This window comes from Chiroxiphia lanceolata, chromosome 12, assembly GCF_009829145.1.
Source record: "Chiroxiphia lanceolata isolate bChiLan1 chromosome 12, bChiLan1.pri, whole genome shotgun sequence".
In the NCBI taxonomy this organism is placed as follows: domain Eukaryota; kingdom Metazoa; phylum Chordata; class Aves; order Passeriformes; family Pipridae; genus Chiroxiphia; species Chiroxiphia lanceolata.
The window spans coordinates 3,340,574-3,368,296 of NC_045648.1; the positions used below are offsets into that span (position 1 = coordinate 3,340,574).

At 43.9% G+C, this 27,723-nt stretch overlaps 1 long non-coding RNA gene across 2 annotated transcripts; it reads left to right on the forward strand.

Moving 5' to 3' along the window:
* Positions 1-22,993: 22,993 nt before the first annotated feature.
* Positions 22,994-27,419, forward strand: LOC116793021. 2 transcript variants are annotated; one of them, XR_004359345.1, is made up of 4 exons: positions 22,994-23,340; positions 25,021-25,090; positions 25,884-26,090; positions 27,072-27,419. It is a non-coding gene; the product is annotated as an uncharacterized LOC116793021 (long non-coding RNA). The 2 variants fall into 2 exon arrangements; XR_004359344.1 differs by having other exon boundaries at positions 22,994-23,275.
* The last annotated feature ends 304 nt before the right edge of the window (positions 27,420-27,723 follow it).

Consider the following 27,723-nt stretch of genomic DNA (forward strand, 5'->3'; position numbering starts at 1 on the left):
TGGTCAAATTCTGCTGCTAGTGCAGATAATGCAAATCCCCCAAAGATAAGCAAGGTGAATTATCAGCATAAAGTCACAGGAATTACACGCCAAGCAAGAGTTTCACAATTAATCAGGAATCAGAGTCGTATGCACTAAACTCCAGGCAAACCCAAGCAATTGGCTAAGTTATTGATCACTTATTTCCCAGGTTATTCCAGTCCTTGCTCACTTCCAGCCATGAGTGGTTCACATTATTATTTGCTTATCAAACCTGCTGCTCCATCACACACACAGCACTAACACGTGGCATCAGCATCCTGCAATGATATGGGCTGCAGAACACAGGTGAACCATCCTGGATGCGTGTTCCTATGTGGAAATCATCACATCCAAATTCCTGAAACACAGCATCCACTTCATTACAGCTCTTGATTTCCACAGTGTGCAAAATAATTCTGCCCAGGGAGTGTCTTCTGCACAGTGGGAGCTTCGTGGGGCACCTGAAGGAGCATCACCAGCTTTGGTGATCTTTCACAGTATATCCACACAATGATCCAGAATTGCCATTAGCCTTTCCGGAGGTATTTTTAAAGCTCTTTAGGATAGAAAACAGGGTTCTGGAGGAGTGCTTCTGCAGGTTTGTTACCCGTGTCCCTCCAAGGAATGTGGGTAAGACTGAATTTGTGAAGCTTCATACGCACCCTGCTCTCTGAGCAACACTTCATCCAGGCTTTCTCTGCCTGCCCCCACCTCATTCACTGAGTTTGCATCCCTGTCTTATGGATATATATGGATGTACATACAGTGAGCATCCATGGGCCATACCACAGCCAAGGCTGCCCCGCTCTGACACTTGGGCTTTTGCCTGATCTTCCCTACAACAAAACCCATTCCTAGGTGTCCCACCTTGTGCCTTTCAATCCATCCCAATAAACTTTCTCGTTACATGCTGGGTTGTAACAGGCAGAGCTGTGAGCAGCACTTATCATGCTATTTACAGGGAGGAAATTCATAAAACATGTTCAAAACTTTACAGGGAGAGCAAGTCTTTCCAAAATAAATCAGGAGCACAGACTGAGCTGTGCCAGAATCTCTTTGCTTCACGTAAGAAACAAGGTCTCTGTAGGGCTTCCTACCTGTGAGAAAGGAACAACTCGGAGCTGAGGATGCTGCGTGTTCCCTGCGCACACACCCTGGTCATTAGGACTTCCTCCAAACTTTGTATTTTAATTCAGTGTCTGTTTAGGTGAGACAGGCTCACCCTAAAGAGGAGAGTCAGATGCTAGAGCAGCCAATAACTTCATTTAGAAGGAGGAAGGAGGCAGCTGGAGAAGAGGGGGAGCGGATGTGTGAAGCCCCGGACCGGGCGGTTGTTACCCCAGCATTCTTCACCAATTGCCGTGGTCTGTATAATGTGGGTAGTTTGGAGCAGTTGTGCAGTAAATATTTTCTCCCCAAGCACTTTTCATGCTCGAGTTTTAAGGTTTTCAGAGGGATTTTTTTATTTAAAAAAAAAATAATTTTTTTTTTTTGAAGGAAGATCAACGACTTAATGAAAAAAGCCTGAGATGCAAGAGCGAGGCTATCGCTTCAAGAGTGCTTCCAGATTTACATAAATAACATTCCTGCTGCATAAACATCTTGGCAAAGGCAGAGCATCTAACCCCCCTCCTACTCCATTGGCCTCCACTAAATTCTGCAGAATATTAAAAACCCCTTGATGGTAACGTGTTCTCGGCCAGAAACAAATCATTAGTTTGGATGAGGGCATCAAACTGCATCTGCTCTGTTCCCTGAAGTTCCAAGTGCAAGAGATTTAGGAGAGAGGGGAGAGGATTTCTTTGATAGAAGGGTTTAGAAAAGCGGCAATTGATAGAATTTTTAAGCAGATACAGAGATGAGGGGATGAGTCTTTTACAAAGACACATGGGAATGGTCGGGGATAATTAAACGTGGAGATGGGCTCAAGCTGTGGAGTTTGGAGGTGGATCTGAATGCTCAAGATATTTGGGTCAGAGCTTTTTTCTAACCACTGCACATGGCTGAGATGGTCCATTGATCAACTTCACCAAGAGTCAGGAAGGGGTAAATCTTCATCTCTAAGTGAAAAGAAAAATAAATGGTAGGAAGAGGGGAGTTATGAAATACTGCAGGAGACTCTACTCAGCTGGAAGGGAGATGTGGTGAGAGAGCTTCCCTTTGTGCTGCAGGGCCATCTGAGCCCTTGGCATGGGGCAGCAGAGCCTTGAGAGTGCTCCAGCACAGGGCTCTAATGGTGCTGGATGTTGCCCTCTTTGCCAGAACTCCCTGTGAGAAGTCAGTGAAGAGGAATGGTACACATGGAGCCAGTTTTTAATTCACCTCTGGGTTTTCTTGCACAGAATGAATTAGTTTGGGGTCAGTTCTACTCTTTCTTGAAAGTATCACATGGCCAAAGCCACCCAAAGCAGCTCCTGCCCACCAGGGCAGCAATGACTGATCCTACCAGAGGAGGAACTCTCCTTTACCAGCAGCATTAATGAAAATCAGGGGCAGTTGAGGGTCTTTTTTCTTTTCAATCCAGCCTGTATCTCGTGTTTTTTCCTCTCCATGTTTCTGCCTCCTCAGAGGTTCTTCTTTAAGCCCAGGAGAACATCCTGCATGGATCTGCAGGATGATCTCCTGAAACTTACTGGTCTTAATCAAGCCTAATCTTCCATGACAGGACAGAACAGCCTGGACATCTATTAGATTTAGCACAGCTACTTTGAGCAGTGCTGTTATGTCCAAATTATGCAACCTAGGCTTTGATAGGCTTTGGGGATTTTCTCAATGGTTCCTTATGAGCCTGTTGGTGCCCCTCACATTTCAATGACCAAAATATGAACATTAAATGTATTTCCTTTCCCACAGCTGGATACTGTCCCATCTGTTCTGAGACAGCCAAAGTGTCAACTAAGCCAGGCAAGGCAGACAATTTTTCATGCAAATCTGTTGACTTCAGGATTTTTAAATATATGTCTTTTTAATAACCCACAGATTATCTCACAAAAAAAAACCCCAGGTCATTTGCAAGAGTTCCTCCAGCAGTCCTTGGCATGGTTAGCCAACATTGCAATGCACATATATTATCCTCAGAGGAAAACCTGGCAAAAGGACAGAAAGAAATGCCATGTATAGTCACTCCAGTGGTTTAGCCTGGGATGTTGTATCTGACAGGCTCTGTATCTGTTGTATCTGCTCAGCCTGGATGATCCAGAGGGATGCACTCAACCCCCAAACAACTGCACCCTCAAAGCACTTTCTAGCTGTGCAACACAGGTAGAAGGGACAAAAAGCAGATTTAAAGTATTGCATCAGTCTGGGATCAGGATTCCATCACAGACATGGCCTCCTTCCCCGGCACCTTCAGCATCTCTCTGCCCTCCTGTACCAGGGTGGTCAAGTCCAGACAACTCTTCTGATAACACCACATGGCTGGGAAGCTACAGCAGCCACAGAATCAGGTCTCAAAAGGATTCACACAAAACCAAGGAAATAACCTGCTGATCAGCCAATGTCACAGGTGGCCAGCTCAGTACAAGCACGAGCTCACAACTAATTTAGTTCCAAAATCAACCAATCTCTCAGCCAAGGAGCAGCCTCAGCTCAGAACACACTGAAACTCACTCACTCATCTGATCTCGTGGAACAAGGTGAACAAATGAAGCGACTCGTGCCCAGGAAACACCACACCACAGTGACACAAAAGAGCTTTTCTCACTTCTTGGTTTTCAAACCACCATTTAAATCCCCTTGCTTTTTAATGAGATGCTCCACAATCAAACAGGCTGGAAGAAACAGCTGGCAAAGCATCCTGTGATGAAAGCCTAAGATGTTAACTGCCTTCCTGCCATACTTCATATGGTAAATTTGCCATCAGTTTGGGATACCAGCCCCCCCACCTGTCAGGAGAAGATGCTGCCAGGAAGAGGATGTTCACAGTGGCTTCCAGCCTCTGGATTTCATGCCCTTTTCCCAGAAAAGCCTGCTGTGGTGGGCACCCAGAACACACCTGCTCTTACCTGGGGTCTGAGGAGAAATAGGAGATTAGGAGAAACCAAACCTAGCCCAGACAGACATGCACCTCTCATCCTTTTAAAACTTACATGGACATTTGACTTACCAGGTGCAGGTCGTTTCTCCACATTTACAGCCTGGTTTAACAGGGCCCAGAACTACATCAGGAAGCTCACACGGTGAGCTGGGACAGTGGGACACTTCCATCCTCTGGAATTACAGGAGGAATAGAGAACTTGCTTCACTGAGGACCTCCAGCTCTTCCAGCAGCTTTTCCTGGGGCAGCTCTGCAATCACAGAGAAGGTGCCTGCCATTCTAGCACCAAAATTACCATGAAAGAGGCAGTCATGGGCTATATGTGGAGCAAACAAGCCTCATGTAGACCCAAGGCACTGTCTTAAAAAGCAGGCCATCCCCTGTTCCCTAACACATATTTTTCCAGGGAATGGAGGAACCACAGGTCTCTGGATAACTTGGGAACTTCGCCACTTCCTCCAATTCCCTCCTTTTAAAAAAAAAAAAAAAAGGGAGAGAGAGAAAGAAATTAAAAAAAATCCAGCTTATTTTCTGAAACACACTTTAAAGAGCTGAGCTCCTAAACCCTGAGTGCGTGATGCAGAACAGCTGACTTTATGTAAGACTTGTTATTAGAAACAGCCCAGTGCTGAGCTGGGATTTCATGAGATGCACCTCGTTCAGACGCCCCACGAGCGTCTGTCCGTCCCCACGGCCTGGCTGGGAGTGAGGAGTTTGCTGCCTTTCAGTGCCTGGGGCAGCTCCTGACTCAGAGATTCCTCCACGTTATTTTCCACAGGAGGAAGCAGGAGTTATTTTGCAGAGGGTCTGAGCAGACTAGATGCCAGCTTCTTGCTGGTAAATACCACTTCCAACCTCACTCGCAGGCTCCAACAGATGTTTCTGCTTTTCGGAGTAATGGAAATTTTATGGACCATTTTCTCCTCCTTCTCCTGTTCCCTAGGATGGAGCAGCAGCTCCAAAATGCCCTGAGAAACACAGTGGTCTCCTCCTAAAATGCACTTCAGAGCAGTGTCTCCAGCGGATCAGGGAAACAGTCAAACCACTCAGCTGTGGGTTGGGTTCATCTGGAGAACCAGACACCATCTCCCACCAGGCAGCTCCACAAAGGCTTCCCTCTCCAACAGCTTTCACTGGAAAAGCTCAAAATCCTCCTGAAGGGTGAGTTGGTGGCTCTCAAGCTGGGTAGAGAGCTCAGGGGTATGCACAAAAGCAGGTTAAAAAGATTTGGGAACTGTGGTGTTATTTTTCTGCCCTTGTTTTGGTCAACATTCCAAATTTCGCTCATTGCAGCAGGGGAAACTGAGGCACAGAAAGTCATTCACTGCACTGAGTCAGAGCAGAGCTGGGACTCAATCCTCACTTCCAAGGAACTGGTGTGCTCATCACAAGACAGCACTTCCCCAAAACACAAACAGTGTGATGGGACAGACACAGGGAAAACCTTTGCCAATGTAGACAAAGTGTGGGATAACAGGGTCTGATGTACATCCTGAGAATCCCCATTTTTCCTGGCTTCGCCCTCACATCTCTGGAATCAGCCAAGTGTGTGTGAACTCCACCATTCCCCCAGACTGCTCAAATCCTGTTGTAATGCTCCTTAAACAAAAACCAAACAAAAACTTGGGGAATCCCATTGACTCACACCCCTTTTAATTATTATTTTTTTTTAAGGGCCCAGGACTTAGTGAATGAGAATATTATCCCATAGGGATTGAGAATACAATGGAAACAGGAAACTTTCAAAAAGCATTTCTGTGGAGATATTATCTCAGTGCTGTAGGACACAAGATTTACTTAATTGCAGCCAAGGAAGTTTTAGATTACGCTTTGCAATGTCTGCACGAACGTCTCAGCTATCACAGGGAAGGCTCCTTCCATGGTTATTTCCTTTAAGATATGTGCCTTTCCCTGAACACCTTAACTGGAGGGGATTTGGTGATAATGCAAGTGGGCTTGGAATACTTCAAAGCCTTAAATGAGATTCAGGGCATCACAGCCCATGATAAAGAATATAAAATTGCTTTTTTAGCAGATGACATCCTGCTTTCTCTCAGTGAAACACAAGCCTCTATTCAATGCCTTGGAGAAGTTTGAGAGGTTAACAATCCCGTTTCTGGTTCTTTTTGTGTGCACAAATATGACCAAGACAGAGGCAATGCCTCCAGGCACCTCCCCAGCAAAATCCCTCTTGATTTTTCCATGCCAGCAGTCCCTCGAAGGATTCAAATCCATAAGAAGCCAAATCTCTCTTCACTTAAATAAACTTATAACAGTAAGTCTCCAACCCTTTTATGTGACACACATCATGATTTTCAAAGATGGTCTAACTCCCCATTGTCTATGCTTGATTAGCTGCACTTACTGCAAATGGCCATCCTCCTGAGCACTTCATTTTCTGCAGGGTCCCCCAGTACTTGAGCCTTTAACAACACTTGAACCTAATCCCACACCCCATCCCTCCAAAAAAACAGACAAAAAAAGAGAAAACTGAGTGGAATACTCAGCAGTTTTACACAGCCCTGGATGGGACCAATTTCACCCTAAGGGGCATCTAAGAATCCAAGTTCCTTGTACTGCAGGAATGGCAGAAGGTTTGTGTCCTAAGTTGTACCAGAGAAAGTGAAGGGATGTTTGTGTTTACTTTGTTTTGAAGCACAAAGCAGAGCACTTGTATCCACTGAGTGTTCCTGGGTCTACTATTACATCTGTTCTACCAGATTTTCCTGCAGCACTTCCTCTTATTTCCCAGGAACAATGAAAGCCATGAGCTCCATGCCAAGTGGCGAGTGTCCCATGACCTTCCCCAGCTACTAAGCTTGAAGCTACTGAGAGGTTTCCACAGCTACTATGAAATGATGCAACCAATTAATTCCATGTGCTGACTTTCAAGGTATCAAAAGAAGAACCATCTTTCAAGTAACACCAGAAGAGTAAATGATGACTAATTTTTAACCCTCATTACTTCTTTCCTGATGTTTCTACAGCTTCTTCTGAAGACTTCTGTGCCTTTGAATGTGCCCTCACACCACAGTGAGGCTTGGATTGTCCCACAGAGACCTTAAAGCATTACCAGGGTTATCTGGCAGTGGTTATCCACACGTTGAGCTGTGTCCAAAAAGACACCCTTCCAAGGAGCTGGAGCTCTGAGCTTGCTTTCAAAAGGTGGCACCACCAGACCCCAGCACTGGTGGTTCTGCAGCTGAACAGCCCTTTAAATAAATCTACAAACAGCCAGAAAAGTGTCTCTTTTCTTTCTACGACACAGCCCAGCAGGTTGTGGCTTTCACTGGCACTAAACTGGAGCCCCATGTTCACTTTAAGCTTGTCTTGTCTGCTGTCACATCCTCCCTTCTTCCAGCCAGCACCAGCTCTTGCACAGTTACTCCAAGAAAACCAAGCCTAGTGCCCACCACCCCTCTGATGACCATGTGGGTGTTGTGTGGGTTTTAGTGCCAGCACCTCCACTTTGTCCGCTTGAACTGCTCACAAAACACCACCTGAGGGACTGAAGTCACCATCTGCTCCTTGCAAACTCAACTTTCTGCAAAGTTATGCAAACAAGACTTTGAATGGAGAGTTAAGAAACAAATTCATTTTTCCAAGCCTCAAAATAAACAAAAATTTGTGTTTTTTTTTCCACGCTCCAAACCAAGTTTCAAAAAGGATCCTCCTTCATCCATCATCCAGCTAATCCATCCTTGTTGCTAATGGGAGGAGGTATCTCCTTTGGGAAAGGCTGCCCTCAGTTGGCACAGACAGTCATTCTATTATTTTAAGAATATTGCTTTTTAACTTATTTTTAAACTGAATCAGAAATACCTGGGTGTTCCTCAGGCTTTGCTACCCTGGTTCATTGTTTCATGGCTTCTATGAACATCCCCAGTGGCTTTAGAACAGAAACAAGACACAAAGCTATTCCCCTCACTGCTGACCACCATTCCCCAAAAGTTACCTGCTTATTTAAGCCAATTCTGATAATTTCAGTGGATAACAATACTTTTCAGTTTATGCAGCAACATAAGTTTGCTCCTAAAAACAAAGGACTTTCTAGAATACCAATCACTGAAATATCTCAACACTTGAGCACACAACATCACATCCATTATTAACATAACCATCATTTAGAGCTACAATCAGAAATGGTAACAAAAATGTATCACGGTAGTTTTTCATCTGCAAATCATATGTATTTTTCCAAAATAAACAAAGTGTACTCTGCTCCCTCCCCCTTTCAGCTTCCCCTGCCACAGCCCCCACAACCAACCTCGAGCAGGGAAGAACAAGCCATAATGCAGAACAAAAACAAAATAAAATTGAAACCTGATAAGGCCACATTCTCAGGGAGAAGCCATGTGTGAGATATTTCTGCTTAATTATTTCAAGCAATGTATGGCCCCTTGGCTGTCACCAAGGTTGGCCCTGTCAGGCTAATATCATGTGGAACTATTGTGCAGGGAATCACTGGATACTTCAAGTACTTGAGACCCAGCTAATCAGCTCATGTTTCATATTCTTTTCCCAACTTTTACACTGAAATAGAGCCTGTGCTGGTTTGTGTCAAGCCCTTTTTCTTCTCTTACAGGTGTTAGAGAGATATTTGGGAGCAGAGATGTGACATTTATGGGTTTGCATGCACAGACACTGCTACTGGGTAAAAAGCAAGTTTTCAGTCTCACCAGACTGCCATAAAATGCAGTATGAAGTTAGATTGCAGATAAATAGTGACTGTTGATTACGGCCAAGGAAACAACTCAGCAGGAGGACATTCCAGTGCCCGGGTTTCAGCTGGTCATGCCTCAGTGCCTCCTGTATCTGGTTGAGAAGACAGGTGCTTTCAGTCCTAAATGATACAGGATATTGAAAAAGCATCCACTGATGATACTAGAAAGGGAGCTGTTTGCTTTCCAAATAGTTCCCCTTTGAGCTGAGCTGGGGTTTAATATCTAGAGGGAATAATGACATGATTTTTCCTCCGTTATACAGTGGAGTAGATAATAGACATTGTTTAAGTAACCTGGTGTGTGATGTAACTCTGCTTCCATGAGAGTTTCAGTGCTCTTCTCATGGAGAAGGCAAAGGAACTCAAAAGGGCCAGAACACCTTGATGTACAGAAAGCCTCCAACCAACTTTCTAAGTGCAGGAGCAGTAACAAAAAAACCCTAATACCAAGACAGAGCTCGTTAATGAGCTTTAATGTTTCTAGGAGAAGCAAATGAGAATGGTAAGGGTAGGGGTGGTGTCCTGAGCAGGATGATACAGCAACAAATCACTTTATAGAAAAGAAGCAGCTGCACAGGGTAACAGCAAGGATGAAGTCCCACAAGTGAAAGCAGAAACTTCATGCAGGCAAGGAAATCTGGCAGCACTTTTAGATGGAGAAATGGAACAGCAGAAAGAAGGTTTAGATGGCACAAAGACCCACCATAAGGAAAAAGGAAACCCCAGATCGGTGCTCTCTGCAAAAGCTGGTTTCAGACAGCCCATCCTGGGGAGAAAACACTGGCAAAGGGAAGCAGGAAATGTGCAGTGTTTACAAACACAACGTGCAGAGGTGACGTGTGACCCAGCGGGGTGGAATGTCCCTCGCGGAAAGGGAGGGGTGGAAAAATGAAGAAATTCGGTAATTTAACTTCCTGGAATAATGCTTTTTTAAATCTCTTAACGAGGCATAGATCATGCCTTGTAAAATGTGGAAATAATGCCTGTGACAGTAAAAGGAACACGAACATCAGGCCCATTTTCCCTGTGAAGCTCCGGCAGCTCCCGTCGGGCTGCACGCACTTGAGAACGAAGCCAAACGCAGCTGCCCTGGGTAAAAACTGCATCCTGTGTTGTATTTTCAAACCAAACACTTAAAGAGGCTGCTGGTTTTGGATGTATTTAATTTCCTCTGCAGCACAGTGGCAGTACTGGCATTCCCAACTGATACAAACAAGGAATTACAGAATCACACAACAGTTTGGGTGGGAAGGAACCTTAGAGATCATCTTGTTCCAAATCCCACTGCCATGGGCAGGGTCAGGTCAGGTTGCTCAAAGCCCCATCCAACTTCCCAAAGTCCCAGCTTCCAGGGATGGGACAAGCATAGCTTCTCTGGGCAACCTAAAATTAAAGATAATAAATGAATGTTGTAGCTAGAGAACAGAAGCATTTGTCAGGTAACGAGACTAAAGCTTAGCAAAAAGGGAAATCAAATCGAAGTTTAAGCAGCTGATTCAGCTCTGCCTGTGTCAGAGCATCCCTCCTGCAGGCACAAGCTCATGTGCAAGGGGAACATCCTCCATTATTTTCCAATTAGTGGAAAATTCAAGATGTGCAATCCTCAGTCTGTTTCCTTTCCAAAATAAAGTCTAAAAGTCTTCTGTCTGCTGAACCTTCCAGCTATTGGTCTTATTCTTACTGCTAGGAGCTGGAATATGATTACTTTGTCTTTTGAGACTTCTTCATCCCTTAAGTTGTGACTTTCAAACTTCTTAAATCACACAAATATTCCCATTAGAATGTTTATCTGAAACAAAGATGGATCAGTTGTTCCTTCACTTTGTTTTTAAGGCTTCTTTGACATACACTCATGTCTACCACTATCAGCTCAAGTGGTCATCCAGAGTGGACAGGACATCCAGGCACTTACATTCCAACCTTCACTCCTTGTTACATGTACTTTTCTTGTTTACATCTCAAATGATGAAATTCTACCCCAGCGTACATTGTGTTTGTTTATGAGGAACTGCTTCTGTCTGCATGAATTTCCCTGTAGAGGTTTAGAAGAGGTCCTGCCCTGCTGTAGCTGCTGAACTGCGAGGTTCAGAGTTCCAGATGAAACCACCCAAACCCATTAAACTTTAACTGAATCAAAACAAAACACCCCACTGGAACAGCAGCAGTAGCGCTTGAAGGAGCAGATGGAGCCTCCAGAGTCCAGAAAATATCTCAACCTTGCAACTTTAGTGGCTGACTGTATCTGATGGAGGGAAAAGCAAACACAAAGAGCCAGGCATATTCCTCACCACAAGAGCTCGTTCCCAGTAGCTGCTCATGGATCCAGGGAAATTCCTGCAGGTCTTCTGTGCTTCCCCTCCAAGCAAGTCCATTGCTCACCTGAATGCAGCCAGCTCCCAAAATAGCAACTGAAGCCACTTCTGGGGAGTCCTGTTTCTGTCCCTTTCCCCAAGAGCTGAGCACTTTTTTCTGGCTAAAAACACCTCCTCCTCTATCCCCAGTTCCCTCCTTTGTTTGCTTGCTCAGAGGTTGAACCCCCTGTTCCACTGATTGCTCCTAATTTGGAAGCCCATTCCTTTAGCATCAATGTGCCCTTACCAAGCTGTGAGCAAAGCTCACTGCTTGGCCTTTTCCATCCTCAGCCACCGAGGATGGGACACTGTGGATGGTCCACATTCATAAAATGGCTCATAAAAGTGAACACAAAGGCAATTAATCTTACCAACAGTGCAGGGTATTTAATCCCTCAGGGTATTTAAAACTGGAACCTACTGTGAAGTGTTGCAAGAACAGGCTGCCCAGGACAGTGGTGGAGTCCCCATCCCTGGAGGGATTTAAAAGCCGTGTGGATGTGGCCCTTGGGGACAGGGATTAGGGGTGGCCTGGGCAGTGCTGGGTCAATGGTGGATGTGATGATCTTAAAGGCCTTTTCCAACCTAAATGCTTGTGTGATTCTATGAAAATAATACTGTGAATTCCATCTGCCTTTGAACCACAATGGTAACACAGAGTAACACACAAGGAGAAAACCATGACTGATGCCACACAGACAGCAGTGGCCATTGAATCAGCTATTGCCACCAAGAAGTCTTGCCACTACCCTGAGTAATACTTTAAAAACACTGGCACGATGTTCAACAGCTGGCACAACTGTAGAGAGAACAGAGAATCCAGCAAAATAAGTGATGCTCCCCTGCTTTGTAAATCCACAGCTCACCCACGCCCCAAGCATGACATTCAGCTCCAGAATTGCCCTTCCCTACATCTCAGGAGTTTGTAATAGAACCAGAGAAGTGATAAAAACAGGCTCTATACCAAGAAAAGTGTATATGAATGACAACTGGAGGTGGAGCATGAAGATGAACCGAATGGAAAAGCTGAAGAGAAAAAACAATTCACTTTTTTCTGAAAACATCAAAAAATTAGGGGAAAACCAGCAAAAGAATCAGTCAGAAAAGGAAAGTATCTTTTCACGTACAACGGTCATTTGATTGTGAAACTCACTGTCATGGGATGTTTCAGATCCCACATGATAATGGGATTTGCAAGGAGCAGTGGAAGTAGTGGGTGATGCTGCAGTGAGGGCTGGTAAAGCACTGGGATGGAGCTGCAACAGCCCAACAAGAGCCATTCCCAGAAGGCATCAGAGAGGGGGATATCTGCCCTCTCCTTGTTTTCCTGTAAGTAACAGCCAGTAGCCATTGCCAAAGTGAGATGGGTCTACTAAGAATGAAAAAGAGAAATCATTGAGGAAGGAGCTTCTGGGAAGAGAACAGGATGTCCATGTCCCCTGAGCTTGATCCCAGCCCACTGCAGATGGAGCTTGAGACCAGAAAGCTCAGGGGCCTCTTACTCCTACAATCACCTCCCACTCCAATGGGAAAATGTACAAACTGCTGTGGATTTTCCAAGGCTCTTGGGAGACTCAGTCTCTGTGTTGCCCTGAGCAGCACAAAAGGGGGCTGCTGCCTCTTCTAGACCCACTTTTGTCTATTAATCAATTTACAAGAACAAGGAGTATCCTTACAAGATGTGGCTTTTCCACCAGTATTTTGCTATTACATGTCCTTGCAGTCTGAAATCTGCACAGACTGACTCAATTGACACGTTTTTCCATTTTTTTCAATGAATTCAAAAGAATTCTAAATTCTTTTAAGAATTCAAAAGAGCCCTATTTTAAAAACCATTAGAAACAATTAGAATTCAAAATTCTTTTAAGAATTCAATGATTTAGAAACAATTAGAATTTAAAATTTTTTTAAGAATTCGAAATTCTTTTAAGAATTCAAAAGATCCCTATTTTAAAAACCATTAGCCCCAAAATCAGGTGGTCTGGTTCTTGGCTTTCTACCTAACAGTAGTCCAGAAAGCAACATGGATTGTTCCAAAGGTGCTCTCCTGGAATTTAAACGCCATGTACAGCCCTCCACTGTTTTTCAAAAGAGAGTTTAAAAAAAATGAAATATTTTAGATATTTCTGTCCCGTTACAAGGTCATTAAACTGCACTAAGCCATTGCCTGACCTGAAGGATTACAGCTTTAGAGTTTTGCAAAAGACTTATTTTAAGCTCATAAAAATCAAGGTCCAGCCTTGCTACACTTTGGAGCTGCCAGAAGCCACCAGCCCTGCCAGTGACATCCCACGCCCTGCAGTTGTGCTCTTCATGGAGCCACCACACGGCAGGGCCTGCTCATCTGCAGCTCCCAGAACATATTTATACATTCACTGTATGATTCCAGCCTTGTTTCCTACCTGCTGCCTGTTCCAGGGCAGCAGGAGCATTATTCACCTTGACTTTCTCCAAGTTTTTTGCCACGTCTCCTCGCTCCTCCTCAGAGTGTTGCTCTGCTCCATCCCCGCTCCTGCCTCCACCTTGTGTAACGGGAACACCACGTCATCCCATATTTCTGGATCCAAGTAAAGGCAAACCACATTTTCTAAGATCCCACATGACAACACAGCTAATTCAGTGATATTGGGGATGACGCACACAAGGTTGGAGGGGGCCAGGAGGTTCCATCTGCCAGGCAACTCCTCAGACTGACAAACAGCTGCTGCTTCAAAAGGAAGGTCTGAAAAGTTTTAGAGGGATCTGTTTTCTGCTGCACCTGCACTACCTAAATAATCCCATAAAAACAGCAGAAGCAGAACGTGTTACATGTACCTGCCATCCCCAACCAAGCTGGGGTCTCATACCCACCACACCACTGGGATTCTCCCGTGTGCAGCTCCCCATCCTTTGGAACTGATTTGCTTTGATATTTAGAAGACCCTCAATATGGATCACGGGGTTTCACTTTCACAAAGGTATTGATTTCCCAGAAAACAGAATATGGCTTGTATTTAGTCCCAATCATCTCTCCATCCTCCCTGACCACCCCTCCACACACTCACGTGCCTCCTCTGAGGAGACAACCTGTAAACACCAAGTCAAACCAGTCCATATCAGGATAATTAGACACTTACTGTTGATCAGCTGATCTTACAAGAATGAGAAAAGACCAGCTCCCGTTTGCCAGACACGCTGAGCACAGACTGCTGTGAGCATGAGACACATCACAGGGTGTGGGGGAGCTTGTGTTTGTCTTTTAAAGATCCTCCCAAACACAATTACCTGAGAGCAGCCTAGACAGGTGGGCCTATCTTAACACCCCAGCACCTTCATTTCAGAAACTGGATGAAGCATGCACAGCCCTGGTGTATTTTTGTGGTCCTGAGGATTTTGATGGAAAGTTGTTGGATGTTACTAAGGTTCATTTATGTTGACATTGCGTATTCTTTTTGCCTCTATAATTCTAATTTTTTCTTAAGTTTCTTTAGCAGAGGAGCTCAAAGCAGTTTGCCCTTATGGGACTACCTGCTTCAGCAAGAGTGGTCCAGGTGTGTCTGCTCATGAGCATCCTTATCTCAATCTGGAGCAGTTCCTCCACCCCTCTTCTCCCAAGGTATTAAACCTTGATGTGCAATTTCCTCACATTTACCACAGTGAAATAATGTACAAATTTCTCGTCCAGCTTTTACTTCATTTTAAAGTTTAAAACCAAACAGCTGGCAAGTAAAATCCCTCTTGGTCTTGAATTGCCCACAACACCTAGAAAGTCTCTTGCTACTTTCCAGCCTCTCTCACGAGGAATCTGTCCATGTGTACATTGTAGACATCAGACTCCACAGGAGGAAACTGAAACAAGTAACCAGAAATCATCTTCCCCACTATGCAAAATGCAGAAGTCACCTTTCCCAAAAGCTCAGTCTTCCTCCAAGCCACCTGTTGGACATGCAAGCTGCCTGCTGCTTCTTAATCTTCCCCTCCCTCATGGCACTTTTAGTTGTTTCAATACTTCCAGTTCATGAGTCTTCCTACAGAGTGGGGAAAAAAAAAAATCTAATTCTTGTTTAGAGCTCTTCAGTCCCAAAGTGACAAAGGTAAATGACTTAAATTCTTCCCACATCTTGGCCATCTCTCTCAGCCTCCCTCTCTTTCCTCTCCTGTAATTCTTACTGTGGCCTACAGAGGAGTTACCAGAAATCTTCATTTTGAGTCATATCTCGCTGTTACTCATCCTTAATCACATTACACCTAGACTACTGAAATATGTGTTTAAAATATTCCAGGAACTCTCCACATCACTTAAGCACTCCGGGTCTGGAATCCTTTGGCCAGAAACATCTCATTTTCCAGGAAATGGATGATATCACCCCATTATCTGTCAGCTGCACTGCCCATCATCGCAGCCTTCACAGCTCTCTGCTGATTTAGTCTCCTCATCCACCCACTTCACTCCAACAGACGCAAGAAGTGACGACAGTCGGGATAAAATTCTGCCATTTTCAAGTATTTTGCTGAAGCCGTCAAAATATATCCTTACAGATTATCTTTTGCTTTCCCTGGGGCAGAGGAAGAGTGAGCACTGACCTCCTCTGGGACTCTGGAGAGGTTGTGGCTCCCCAACCTGTTTGATTGATTGAGCAAATCCATCAATGAGCGTGGATTTTGCAAAGCTCCCACTTTCACCCCCACCACGAGGAGCTGATACAAGTCACAGGCACTTCCCACTGCACAAACTCCACGCAGGGCTGATGCATCCGAGAAGTTTGTGCCAAGAAGGGCTTTGCTAAGTCACCACTCACTCCCAAAAATCCCGTTGTGAAAAAGGCAAAGACATGGGAACAGATCAGCGACAGCAGGAAATGGGGCTCCAACTTCTTATCTCAAAAGGTTATGGTTTTTTGGGAATAACCAGCTAACTGGAGTTTATTCACACTGAATTCAGGACAACTAAACCACAGTATTACTCACAAGGAAGCCAGATGTTCTGGGCTTTCCTTACCTAGTAAGAGCAGCAGCAGCTGGATTCTTGCAAATACACAAAATGACAGGGAATAGTGGGGAAACCTAAAATTTCTTTTTTTTAATTTGTAGGGTTTTTTTCTCTACAGCAGTGTGTGACTGTGTGTGTAGAGAAAAACATACCCTTTGATTAGGACGTGAAAGTGTGACATGCTCAGACATCAGATCCTGAACTCTGGTTTTAGCAGAGATTAAATTAAAATACAGTAAAATATGATTGGTGTGGTAAAGAGCAAAAGGAAGCATCAACAGGCAACCACATTGGGTCAGGGGGTCTGCTGCACTACCCCAGTGCCATCCTTCCAGCAAGGCTATACAGGACAGCAGGAAAGTCTTGGGAAAGCCTTGGGGAAGGACGGGAATGGGATAATTCATTAAAAACCATATGCTGTGAGCACACAGTGATCATGTGCAGCGAGTCCCATCAGTCACTGCTGCAGTCCCTGAGAGCCAAGCACGTGGATCGAACTACCTCCAGCACACATGGCAATGGGATCACCAGAGTGCTTCCTTACAAGTCCTGTTAAGACAACAGAACAACAACTATCAACAAACAGAGCATCACCACATTTCCCACCAGACCTAAGGCTCACATTAGGACAATCAACCCAGCAGCTGTTGTTAAGGAGAGCTTGCTTAAAACATTATTTCTGGGTGTATTGCATCCCTCAGTTGTTCGGTTGTTTTGTTGGTTTTTTTTTTTTGTTTCACCCTTTTGGACCAAATTCCTTACTTATGCTCCTACAGTCCACAGCTTATCCGGAAAGCTCCCCTGCCACTTGAAGCCAGCTGGTGTGACTGTGAGCAAAACACAATGACTCCTATTCTGGATCAGCTTTTACAGTCCCCACCCTGGAGGTCTTTCTCTGTTATCTCCAACTCTTCCTTACTTCTCTACAACATCTGGGAAGCTCTCCTGAGGCTCCAGAAATAAGCACTCGCTATACATCCTGTTTCTCCACCCCCCATGACATATTGTAATGAATACAGAAAACACATGCTCCAGTATAATTTGTTATCTCATGCAGAGCCATTAGCATCAGCTTCCTTCCCTGGATGGACTCAAGTCAAGCTCAGAGACAAGTTTTCCAGGTTGCACATGCCACATGTCTCCTTGTTCCTTCCTTCCCTCTCCTCCCATTAGGGACTATCCTTCCTGATTACCAAGCTCAAGGAAAAAACAGCCAAACTTAGGAGATCCCCTGAGACACTGATCTGCCTGTCCTATAATGCAAAGCAGCTTATTAGAGTCATTTGAACAACTCAAAAGCCATATAAAACCAACACAGATTTCACTCATTCCCACCAGCACAACAGCACCTTGTGATTCCGGGTAATAAAAAGGTAACGGCGCCGACGGGACAGAGTTTGGAAGTTCTCCAGCCTGTCTCAGCTGAGGACCAGAGGGATTACTCAGGGCTCTCATAGCTTAGCACCAGACACTGCAGGCACGAGGGATGGGGGAGAAGGATGGAAATCACCTACTCTGCAAACTCAAGGGATAACTTCATGGTGAACCCAACAGATTCATATACTGTGCACAAGGAAACTGAGCTTTGACACGCTGGTCAACATGCTTCCTGTCCTCTTTTTTTTGCCAGAAGCTACAAAAACTGCTAATCTCTTCCAGTTCTAGCTCCAGTGGCTGCTGGCTCTCTCGTGCAGGCAGAACAGGCTCAGTGCTTTCAGCTCTCGAGGTCAATAGATCAAGACAGTGGCCAGGACAGACGACAACACAAGAGTTTCCAAAGCTGGGATATTCTCTGGCTCTTGTGAGCTGGTTTTATTCAGCACACAGGAAAAGCCTTCCTAATACAGGGAAGCTCCTGGTGAAATCAGAGTGGTTGGTAACTTCCTGCTTTCCTCTCTCATCCCCAAGTCTGAAGCCCACCAGGGGTGGTGGGAGACCCACTGACCTCACCAGGCTTTGGCACAAAGTCTCAGCACAAAGGGCCGATGGGGATGGAGTTTTGGAAGCATGAAGGTGGCTAACAGATCCCAGGACACGACAAAGCACTTGGAGCATTTGCATACAAATGCTCTTTGCTTGCTTATTGCTTCATCTGCTGCTTGTAAGTCTTTTTAACACACCCTTTAATTTTGTTATTACAAAAAAGAGTGCATGCAAACAACTGCCTGAAGTGAACCCAAGAAGGGAATAATCCATTAAACCACTGTGCTTATATTCAAAAAAGTGTTAGAAACCCCCCCTTTGAGGGGAAAAGGGGAAAACCCTTAGGATTCAGGGAACTGCTGCAAATACACAGCCTTGAGTTACATGAGCTGGAAAGCAGAATTCAAAATGCAAATGTTCATATTAAAACAAACTGCTAATTAAGAGCAGGCTCCATTATAGAGATTACACATCTTTAAAGACTCTACCAGACATGCACAAGTTCCAGGGAAATCCTCCCAGTCTGAACCCTTTTTGTCCTTCTTGTCCTCCCTGACCCTCGTGGCCATTACACAGCTCCAATGTTTAGTCTAGAAAATTCAGGGCCAGCCTTTGAGGGGAGCCATGAGAAAGGAGCAGCCTTGGCAGGGCCAAGTGACACCGTGCCCTGTCCCCTGCACGGGCAAGGACCCCGTGAGCAGCTCCAGCAGAGATCCAGCCCCGATTCCCAGGCCTCCAACGGGCTCCTCTGTCTATTCAGCACCATGAGAGCCGCAAAAACAACTCACTCAAAAAAATGCCAAAAGTGACCTTGTCTAAGGATTATCTGCAAAATCTCCCCCATCTCATTTTTAACGAAATAAAAGTATTTTCAATAGTAGCAATGTCAGGGTTTGGGGCAGATAAACAAGCTACAGAGACCAAGTGCTGAGTTCCATGGATGCAGACTGGCATGAAATCAGGAAAAACGTGCAGAAATGATCTGTCAGATTTTAACCCTGGAGAAATAAACTCCGATGTTGATGCAAGAAAAAAGTATTTCTCAAGGCATGGCCTCATATCATTCCCATTATTTGCCTTCCTATTGCCACCTGTTATTTTGAGAACTGTTTAAATAAAAGAGACACAGAACCAGACTATCATACGTGACATTATTTCTCTAGCACTAAAAATGGCTTTTAAAAATATACAGTTAATCCAGCGCAGAGCAACTTGATTTACTGAAATAACTTGACAGCCTGAGCTCTGAGAGATTTTACCAAACTTCAGAGATTACCTTGCTGTTGAACACTGGGTCCAGACCTCTGTCCTCACACCCAAAACCAGGTGGACATCTTTTAAAGACACATTGGGTTGCTCTTCAGACAATCTATTGAAAGGGAAAAAATAAAGACTTGCCACATTATCCTGAGTCGTATTAACTAAGAAAAATTGTTGGTATCAGCAATAGCTCAGCAGAATGAGTTATGGAGAGCAAAGTTTGAATATTCAGTGCAACCCATAAAGAGCTGGGCAGCCTGTCCTGTGTGACAGCAGCACACAACACCAGCACCAAAATGAGCAGCTCAGTGCCAAAGTTATCAGGGAAAGGGGATTTATTTAAAAATTGTACCTTGCACAACTAAAATGACAATGTGCCAATTGTTTTCTTCTGCACTGAACCACTTTCAAAAGAAATCACAGCCCGAGCCTACTCTTAATCTCACCTCTGTCTTTCATATTGCTTAACAAATAGGACTCGGCTTGAGACAATATTTTTTAATCATCTAAAGCCTCTGATTACCCTACAGAAGATGAAAAATGCAGAAACAGCTTTTCCTTTCTAGCCCTCAGAGAAGGTGTTTTAGGATGGGAAGGGGAAGAAGAAAGCAGGGCTCAAACACCCATCAAGGCACGCACACGGACACCCTGAGGCATGAAGTGACTTCCCTTCACACACCGATGGGTCCTCTTGGTGTACCTTACTGAGAGATTTGGGGGGGAAAAAAATCTGGCTGGATTTAAAGCCTTACATTAAGGAAAACCAAAGATTTTCAGCTGAAGGAACCAGTATCTTTGCTCTACAATATCTCTTTGCTTGCACAGTAACAAAATGTCCCAGTAAGAGAGCGAAGACCACGGAGGCTCTTCGGGGAAAGACCAGATTTACGCTGAATTCAGAACAACACCTGCAAACCTGGTGGTAACTTAAATGGTAACTTTTTGACAAGGGCAAGCAGAGTTTCTTCTGGCATAAAAAGCCTGGTGGTGCAATCAGTGATGGTCTGTTCAGGCAGATGCACCTACTCTACATTCATATCGTAGCTACAGAACTGCTGCTCTTGGTTTCAGCACCACACACGTTTTGACATCATGCTGAGCACAGAGTACAGCCACTCTGCTCCTGAAACGCAGGCAGCACAGGGCTGAACGGACACATTTTCATCTTTGTATCTGCTGGAGACTTTTGTTCTGAGTGGTACTGCTTCAAAGGAGAAAAAAGAAGTCTTTCTTCTGAGTACATACAATCGCCATTGAACACACAGTCAAAAATAAAGGCTGGATGTACAAATTCTTACTTAGAAGAGCATCAGAAATTTTGTGAAGGCACAAGGAAATAAGTCATCACATTCAGCTGGTTCCTTGTTCTCTCACCTCCAAATGGAGAAAAGCAGATTTCTGTTGGCTTTTTTTTTTTTTTCAATTAGCTTACAGTAATTTTCCTTGTATGGTAGAGATTCCTACTATTACAGCTATTGAGGACTCGAATTCCACAGCATACCCCCAAGAATGAGTAATGGTCTCATTTTCCATCTGCAATACTGTGCAAGAGCCAAGGGCAACCCATTGACACCAGAGTATTTGGACCATGAGTTTCAGTTTTGCCTTCTGCTCTTGTCAAAGGCCACTGCTGAAAGCCTCCAAACAGGACTTTATAAAAGCAGCTTTTCAAGGTTCAATAGAAATTCAAATTAACTTATTTCCTTTGTCATGGATTTCTGAGTCATCTTTTCCAAGGGAGGGGAGAGGAAATATAATCAGAGAAGGGAATTATTCCTATTCTACAAGAGGGAGCAGATCTACACTAGTCATCCTTTATCTTGTCATCTTCCTGACCACAGTATTGTGAAAAGCCCACAAGCAGAAATGGCAACAAACATCAATGAAATACTATGCTCTTTATATCATTAAGTCCTGCCATGAGGAGGAAGGGAACCCATCGCATCTTTCAACCCTGCCTTTGTTGCTCCCACCACGCTTGCTGGAAGGGACAGCACACAAAATGTTATGCAAAACCAAGTCATTATTCCTGGGAGTTTAGGAAGAAGAATTCATTACGTGGCAGAAAACTTTCATTTCAGTGTGCCTTTGTTGACTGAGCTATAAAAGCTGAAAGAATCTGCCACAAGACCACAACTGATCTGTGGAGGGGGAAACAAACAGTCCTGCTCCCCCTTCCCATCAACTTCCTCACTGAGTATACCAAGTTCCCAAGACAGGAAAGCTGGAAACATGGGGAGATGGGGGATGGAGTTGAGTGAAGGTTGTACCTAGTCCTGGGTCTTACCAACATGTCAAAAGGTGTTCACACCAAAGGGTGAGGTCACAACCTCCAAAACAACTTGGTGCTCCTCTGCAACAGGTGATGAAGCTGTTCTGCACTGAAACAGGGAGTTATCATTACAGCTTTTGAGCTTATCCATTTAAGAAACATCTTCTGGGAAATTGTGTATCTGGGACCTGGCTACCATCACACCAACATCGGAAAACTAAAATGCTTTCTAGTGAGAGTTCAAGCAAATACCTAAACCCCAAACCCGTCCTTTTTTTCAGCAAGTGAAAGGAAGACCCATTCAAGTCTCTAATCTGCATTTTTCCTTCTCTTTCCATCTAAAAGAAGGAGCATTTTGCTGCAAAGGTGTCAAGCGATATGAATCATCTTTAAGGCATTCAGTTTAATTAGACAAGGATAAGGGGATTTAAATGACATCACTGAAATCTCGTTCTCTGCATGAACCTCTGTCATGAGGCAGAGGAGTGGAATCAGTAAAAGTGAAAAAGCGATGGTTTCGTTAAGCTTATTTGTTACAGCCACTGCTCTTGAACAAAGTGGTTTTTATGGCCGTGAACCTCCGTAGGAGCAGAAGTCGAGGTCAGGATGGCAATCCATCATTTTGGGGGAAGAACTGTACTGTAACCTCACATCTGTGCACGGCACGAATAAGAGGCAGCTGTGAGGAGCCACTTCGAGAATTAATGCTACTTAAAATCACGATGTCTCTGTGCTGTGGGATGTTCTGGTAAGGCAGATGAGTCAGGGGAACTTCAGTGAGCGTCAGCTCATCTCCTGCCCTTGGAACAGATCCCGCTGCCAGAGATGGACAGACAGCTGTGGAGCCGTATCCTGACTTCATTTACACGCTAGAATAAAACCCCAAGTTTCTTAATAGTACATAAAACAGTCATTCAGGGGTTTAATTCAAAGTGGATTTTTTTTGATGCAGAATAGTTGACTTTGCTGATGCTGTAATTTATGTGGGAAAAGGAGATTGGAGAGGACACGGATGAGGACAGGAAACTAAGAGAGATGAAGCTTCAAGCTGTGCATTTTTCTCTGTTGGGACAGAAAATGGCAGCACCTAATTGCTGTCTCAATTCAACATCAGGCCAGCTTTATGCCTCAACCAGAGTGTTTCCCCCAGCACCAGATCTGAGTATGGCTCTAAAGCAAGGAAAAATTTATTGGGTGAGGAATTAGAGCAACCACCAAGGTTTCTGCCTGCAAGGGCACTTCTGCTTGGTGCACTTGATGCTCTCTTCACCCTGAAGGGGAAAAAAAACTCCAAGCAAACACCCAAATCCAAAGGCCACACTTTTTTTGTGTTCTCTGCTGGGCAGCCAAGTGGCATCGCTGCTTTGTTACTTCACAACCAAGAGAACACTCCAAAGAAGGTTTGGGTTTATAGTGCCTTGTCAGAATCAGCCTCAGTAAAGAACTGGTGGGTCTGTACCATGCACATACCCAGAAAAGAGCGTGGCACGAGAGATGACAGATGACAGCAACAAAACCAGTGTGGGGACTGCAGGGAACTCTCAGGCTGATTTTAAAGAGGAAGTCTGAATAGGAATCATTTACTACTCCCATGATTACACAAGAAAATGATATCATCAGCAGGATGAAAGACTGTACAGAGAGACAGCAACATTCATTACTTCCCAGCTGAAATCAGGACTCAACCTGGAAACAAAAGCTTCAGCTCCTCTGCGGTTGGGTAATTAAACACAGAAGGGGCTGAACAGAAAAGGCTTTTCATTTGCCACTACACAGACCCTAAAGGTGCATTCAAACTTCTCCCCTGAAGCTGAACTTTCATCCAGTTTTCAGGATAAATTATTTGGCTCACGTAGATGGAAGTCTGAACTTCCCTTCTGGTCTTCCATCACCCACTGAAGAAATAGGACTTGTCCACATGGAGGTCACCATTCCCATAGTACTTTTGGCTGCTCAGAGTCAGGCTTATGCCAGTTTTGGAGGTTTAGAGTAGCATTTTTGTCTGTCCAACAGCCTTGTCCACAGCAGAAAGGCCCGGGGAGGTGAAGTGTGGCACTTTTGCTGGAGGAAAGAGCAATTCCTACTCGCTGACTCCGAGCCTTTGTAGTGCAACGTACCAAGTATTACACAGTCCAGATGTAGCTCCTAACAATGACAACCAAATTCTCACTGGAGGGATAGTTTTGCATGGCATAATTCACTACAAGTGAAAGCTGTGCGAGCCAAGAGAAAGATATAATCTAATTATTTCTGGTTTCTCAGGGCTGAAGGTGAGTGGGAAATTTAAAAGCAAACAAAGACATGTTGCTCAACATGGAATGCTGCAATATAAAGAAGTGAAAATTAAGGCCCTGCACAAAACATGTCAATTTTCAATAGATATGGCACTAACATATATTAATATTTCTGACAAGCCAAGAATGTCAGATTTCTAAGCACAATATGAATCACATCAGAATTAAGAACAGCTGAGCCTGCACAACAGATTATACAAGTATTTATGAAGCACAGGAAATACTCAAAGCCAGCAAGTTCAGCTGTATATACCAATATAACTAATAACTGTTAGGTTACATCTATCTGCTAAAAAGCCACTTTATTGACACGGTAACTACAAATTACTGAAGTACTGGATAAGACATTGAACATATGGGCAAAATATAGGGGGCACTAAAAATGCCCTTTAAAACAAGGGGTCTACTCTCATTAAAAGCTGTACTCTTAGCAAGATTGAAGGAAGATCAATGAATTGTGAAAGCACTTCAAGTTTTCTTTGCTCAAAATGGCAGATTTCAAAAATTTTGGCAAAATGTCTTGAGGAGAAAAATAATCAGTGTTGTACTCAGGCTTGGGAAGAAGAAAACACAAACCACAAGGCTCAATCTGCAGCAAAGGGCATCTGAAGCTATTTATCAGATAAGACTGAAACTGTCCCTATGTGGGCATCTTTCAAAGAATCATTCAAGTGTTTTCTACTATTAGTTGAAAACAACTGACGAGACTCCTAAAAAAGCCCCTTAATTTAATTTACTTGGACATGAACAAGTTAAAAGCAGAGTTACAGGATATAGTACCAATAATGCAGGTATGTCACTATAAGATTTTGCTGTGCCCTTAAACAGTTTGATTCATTAAAAGAGCAACTAGTTGTGATGAGGAAGAAATTTGCTAAGTGTTAGAGTCTTAAAAAAAACATAAGATAAATCAGTGATCTGGAATGAAACATCGGGACTGAAGTCAGTGAAAATGCAGGGTAAGGTATTTTGGTTTTATGAAAAAAAAAAAGTATTGAGTCTTTAGCCAAGCAAACAGATTAAAATAAAATAAAAACAAAGTATTAGGAGCCCTGAGCAGTTCCACAAAAACTCGCATTGCATTAGATTTTTTCACGTAGACACCACTACATCCACTAGGGATGGTTTCTTTGGGAGCAAGGAATGTCTCATCATTCCCTGTCCTCCTCAGTGAGCTGGTGTGGAAGACAGGCTGTGAAGAGCAAGTCAGCACTGATATCAAAGACAAGAGCTGGAAGGAGGTGGGTGCCCACGGAATCAGAGGATGGTTTGGGTTGGAAGGGACTTTAAAGCTCAACTCATTCCACCCCCCCTGCCATCCAAGGCTGCTCCAAGCCCCATCCAACGTGGCCTTGGACACTTCCAAGGACATGGCATCTAAATACAAACACACCAGAGCTGCAGGTAAGGTGCCCATGGAACCAGAAGAGGCCAGAATTAGTTTTCCCAGGTAGATTGCAGGTGAGCAGGAACAAAAAAGCCCCACGAGCTTCAGTCATTTGTTCACAAGAGCAAGAAACTGCTCTGAAGGAACCTGCTTTGAAGGACTTCCAGGGTCAGCCTGGGAGATTGTGTAACAGTTTTGTTGTGCTCTCTGTCTGTGGTACAATTTTAACAAACCTGTAATCACAGCACTAAGAGGTGGGAATGCCAGTGCAAATCCCCATCCCTTAATTGCTTTGCCTGGTTCAGAGTGGGAACTTTAATTCAAGTCTTCCACTCATCAGGAGGATGCCTGAACCATCAGAAAACACAGTGTTTTTTTTCTGGCTCACTAACCATTAAATAGCTCACACAAAGTCAAAAAGGAACAGACTCAAATACTCACACAGATTATTTTATATTAAGGACATTCAAACTTCTGAGCCCAACAACCCACATACCAAACATTTCTGTAAGATCAAAAGCCACGTTTTCTGCTCTCTCTCACACACAATCCCACACACATCTAAACTTCAGCCTCTTACCAAACATCCTGATCACTTTATTTTCAGACTGACTGCTCTCTAAAAATTATCTGGTTTTGCTTTCTAGCAGCTATATTAAAACCTATTACGAGATGAGCAACATCCAGAGAGCCAGGGGATGGATCTCAAGTTGAGCTGCTTGAGACAGGCACAGCCTGGAAGTCACATTTCCATAACCCACATCCTGCAGTTGGGCACTCTGAGGTTTAAAACTCAAGCACTTGGATGAAGCTGAATCTAAATTTCTATGATCCCTTGAAAATGCAATAGCCAGGTAGGAACAAATGAGAACCTAAAAATCACACAAAACTGGCTTGTAACTGGTCAGGACACAGATATGTAACATTTTCCAGCATCACTTTAGGCTTTGACTTATCATGGACAAGGGCAGCTCTGACTGTTCCAGCCCACAGATGCTACTCAAACTCACCATCTTGTATTTTAAACACATTGTGAATGCAGATTGCAAGCAAGAATCCACTCACCAAAGAAGAACCTGTTGCTATCTTAAAATATACAAAATTTAATCTCTAATGGCTTTAAAATTAATTAAGCCTTTAAAATAAAATCAATTTACATTTCATTGCAAATCTACTTTAATCTGCTGTATTAGAAAATAAGCAGATAAATTAGGTTACTCAAGATATGGAATGGACCATCAAACTGAAATGTCTCCCACCAATTCTGGACTAGATATCAAAGTATTTAAGCAATTCTATCAAAGAGGCCATGCTTTTAGGGAGAAAAAAAAAATTGTCTACTGGTTGCCTATAAAGTTGGCCCCAACCACAGAATCCCTCCTACTGCTCCTTCACAAAGTGTTCTGCAAATACCTTCCAAAAATACTCTCCTCATTAGGCCATAAAACAAGGAGCAGGACTGCAAGCTGGCCAACCAAATCAATTAGTTGCTCTTTCACACTAGATTAAATGTTGAGTAACCACCACCTTCAGAGGAGTTAGAACAGTGTAAGTCAGAAATGAGGACAGAATTTAGCAGAACACTTCCATTAATTTCTAGTTAATTGTGACAGAACACAAGATGATCTGATGTATTTGCAGCGTATTCAGACTGCAAATAAACCCTATTTTTCCAAGTCAGAATAGAAGAGTTATGGCCAATTTTGTGCTCTTTAACAAAGAATAGATGCTCTTTGCTGTGGATCAGTTACTTATAGACCTAAATTCTCTGCTAAAAGCATTTACCCTTGTATAACCTACTGCCTATAAGCTTGATTTTCATTCACCTTTTCCAGACCTTTCAGGGGTATTTCATGGATGCTGAGGAGTCTGCAAAAGCACTGCAACAGATCCAGTCCAAGTGGGGGAAATACTGACCCTGCAGCACCATCACTCTCAAACACACTTGTTTTAAGTCTACACAAACTGCACCACACAGAGAAACCTGCCCGGAGAAGGCACAGAAATGCTTTCAGACCCTTCACAAGCACCTCTGTGGCAAACATCCTCCTTGCAAACATGAAGACATTCAAAACTTACCTGGGACCCCACAAACAGCCGTCAGCAGCACCGGAGATCCCAGATGTGGAGGAAACAGCTGGAGCTCCGACTTCTTCACAAGACAGCTGGAGATTTCCCAATAAAAGCCAAGGCAGCTTTCAATCCCAACTTTTTGCAGTTCCAGCTGCATGTTGTGGTTCCCTGGGGAATGCACTGGCTGAAGAATTCCTGGTAGGATGGTTTCATGGAGCAATGTATATGTCTGCTTTATTTCTTATTGCCATGGGATTAAATCACATGTTGGGCTCTACTCTGGCTAATGACATTAAGTCAAGAAGCAGAATCACAGAGAAGAGATTCAATATGCCAGTGATAAAGAACAAAATTTAGCCTTTCAATACTATTCCAGTTTCAAAGAAACCACCACCTTTGAGGTCACCACCTTTG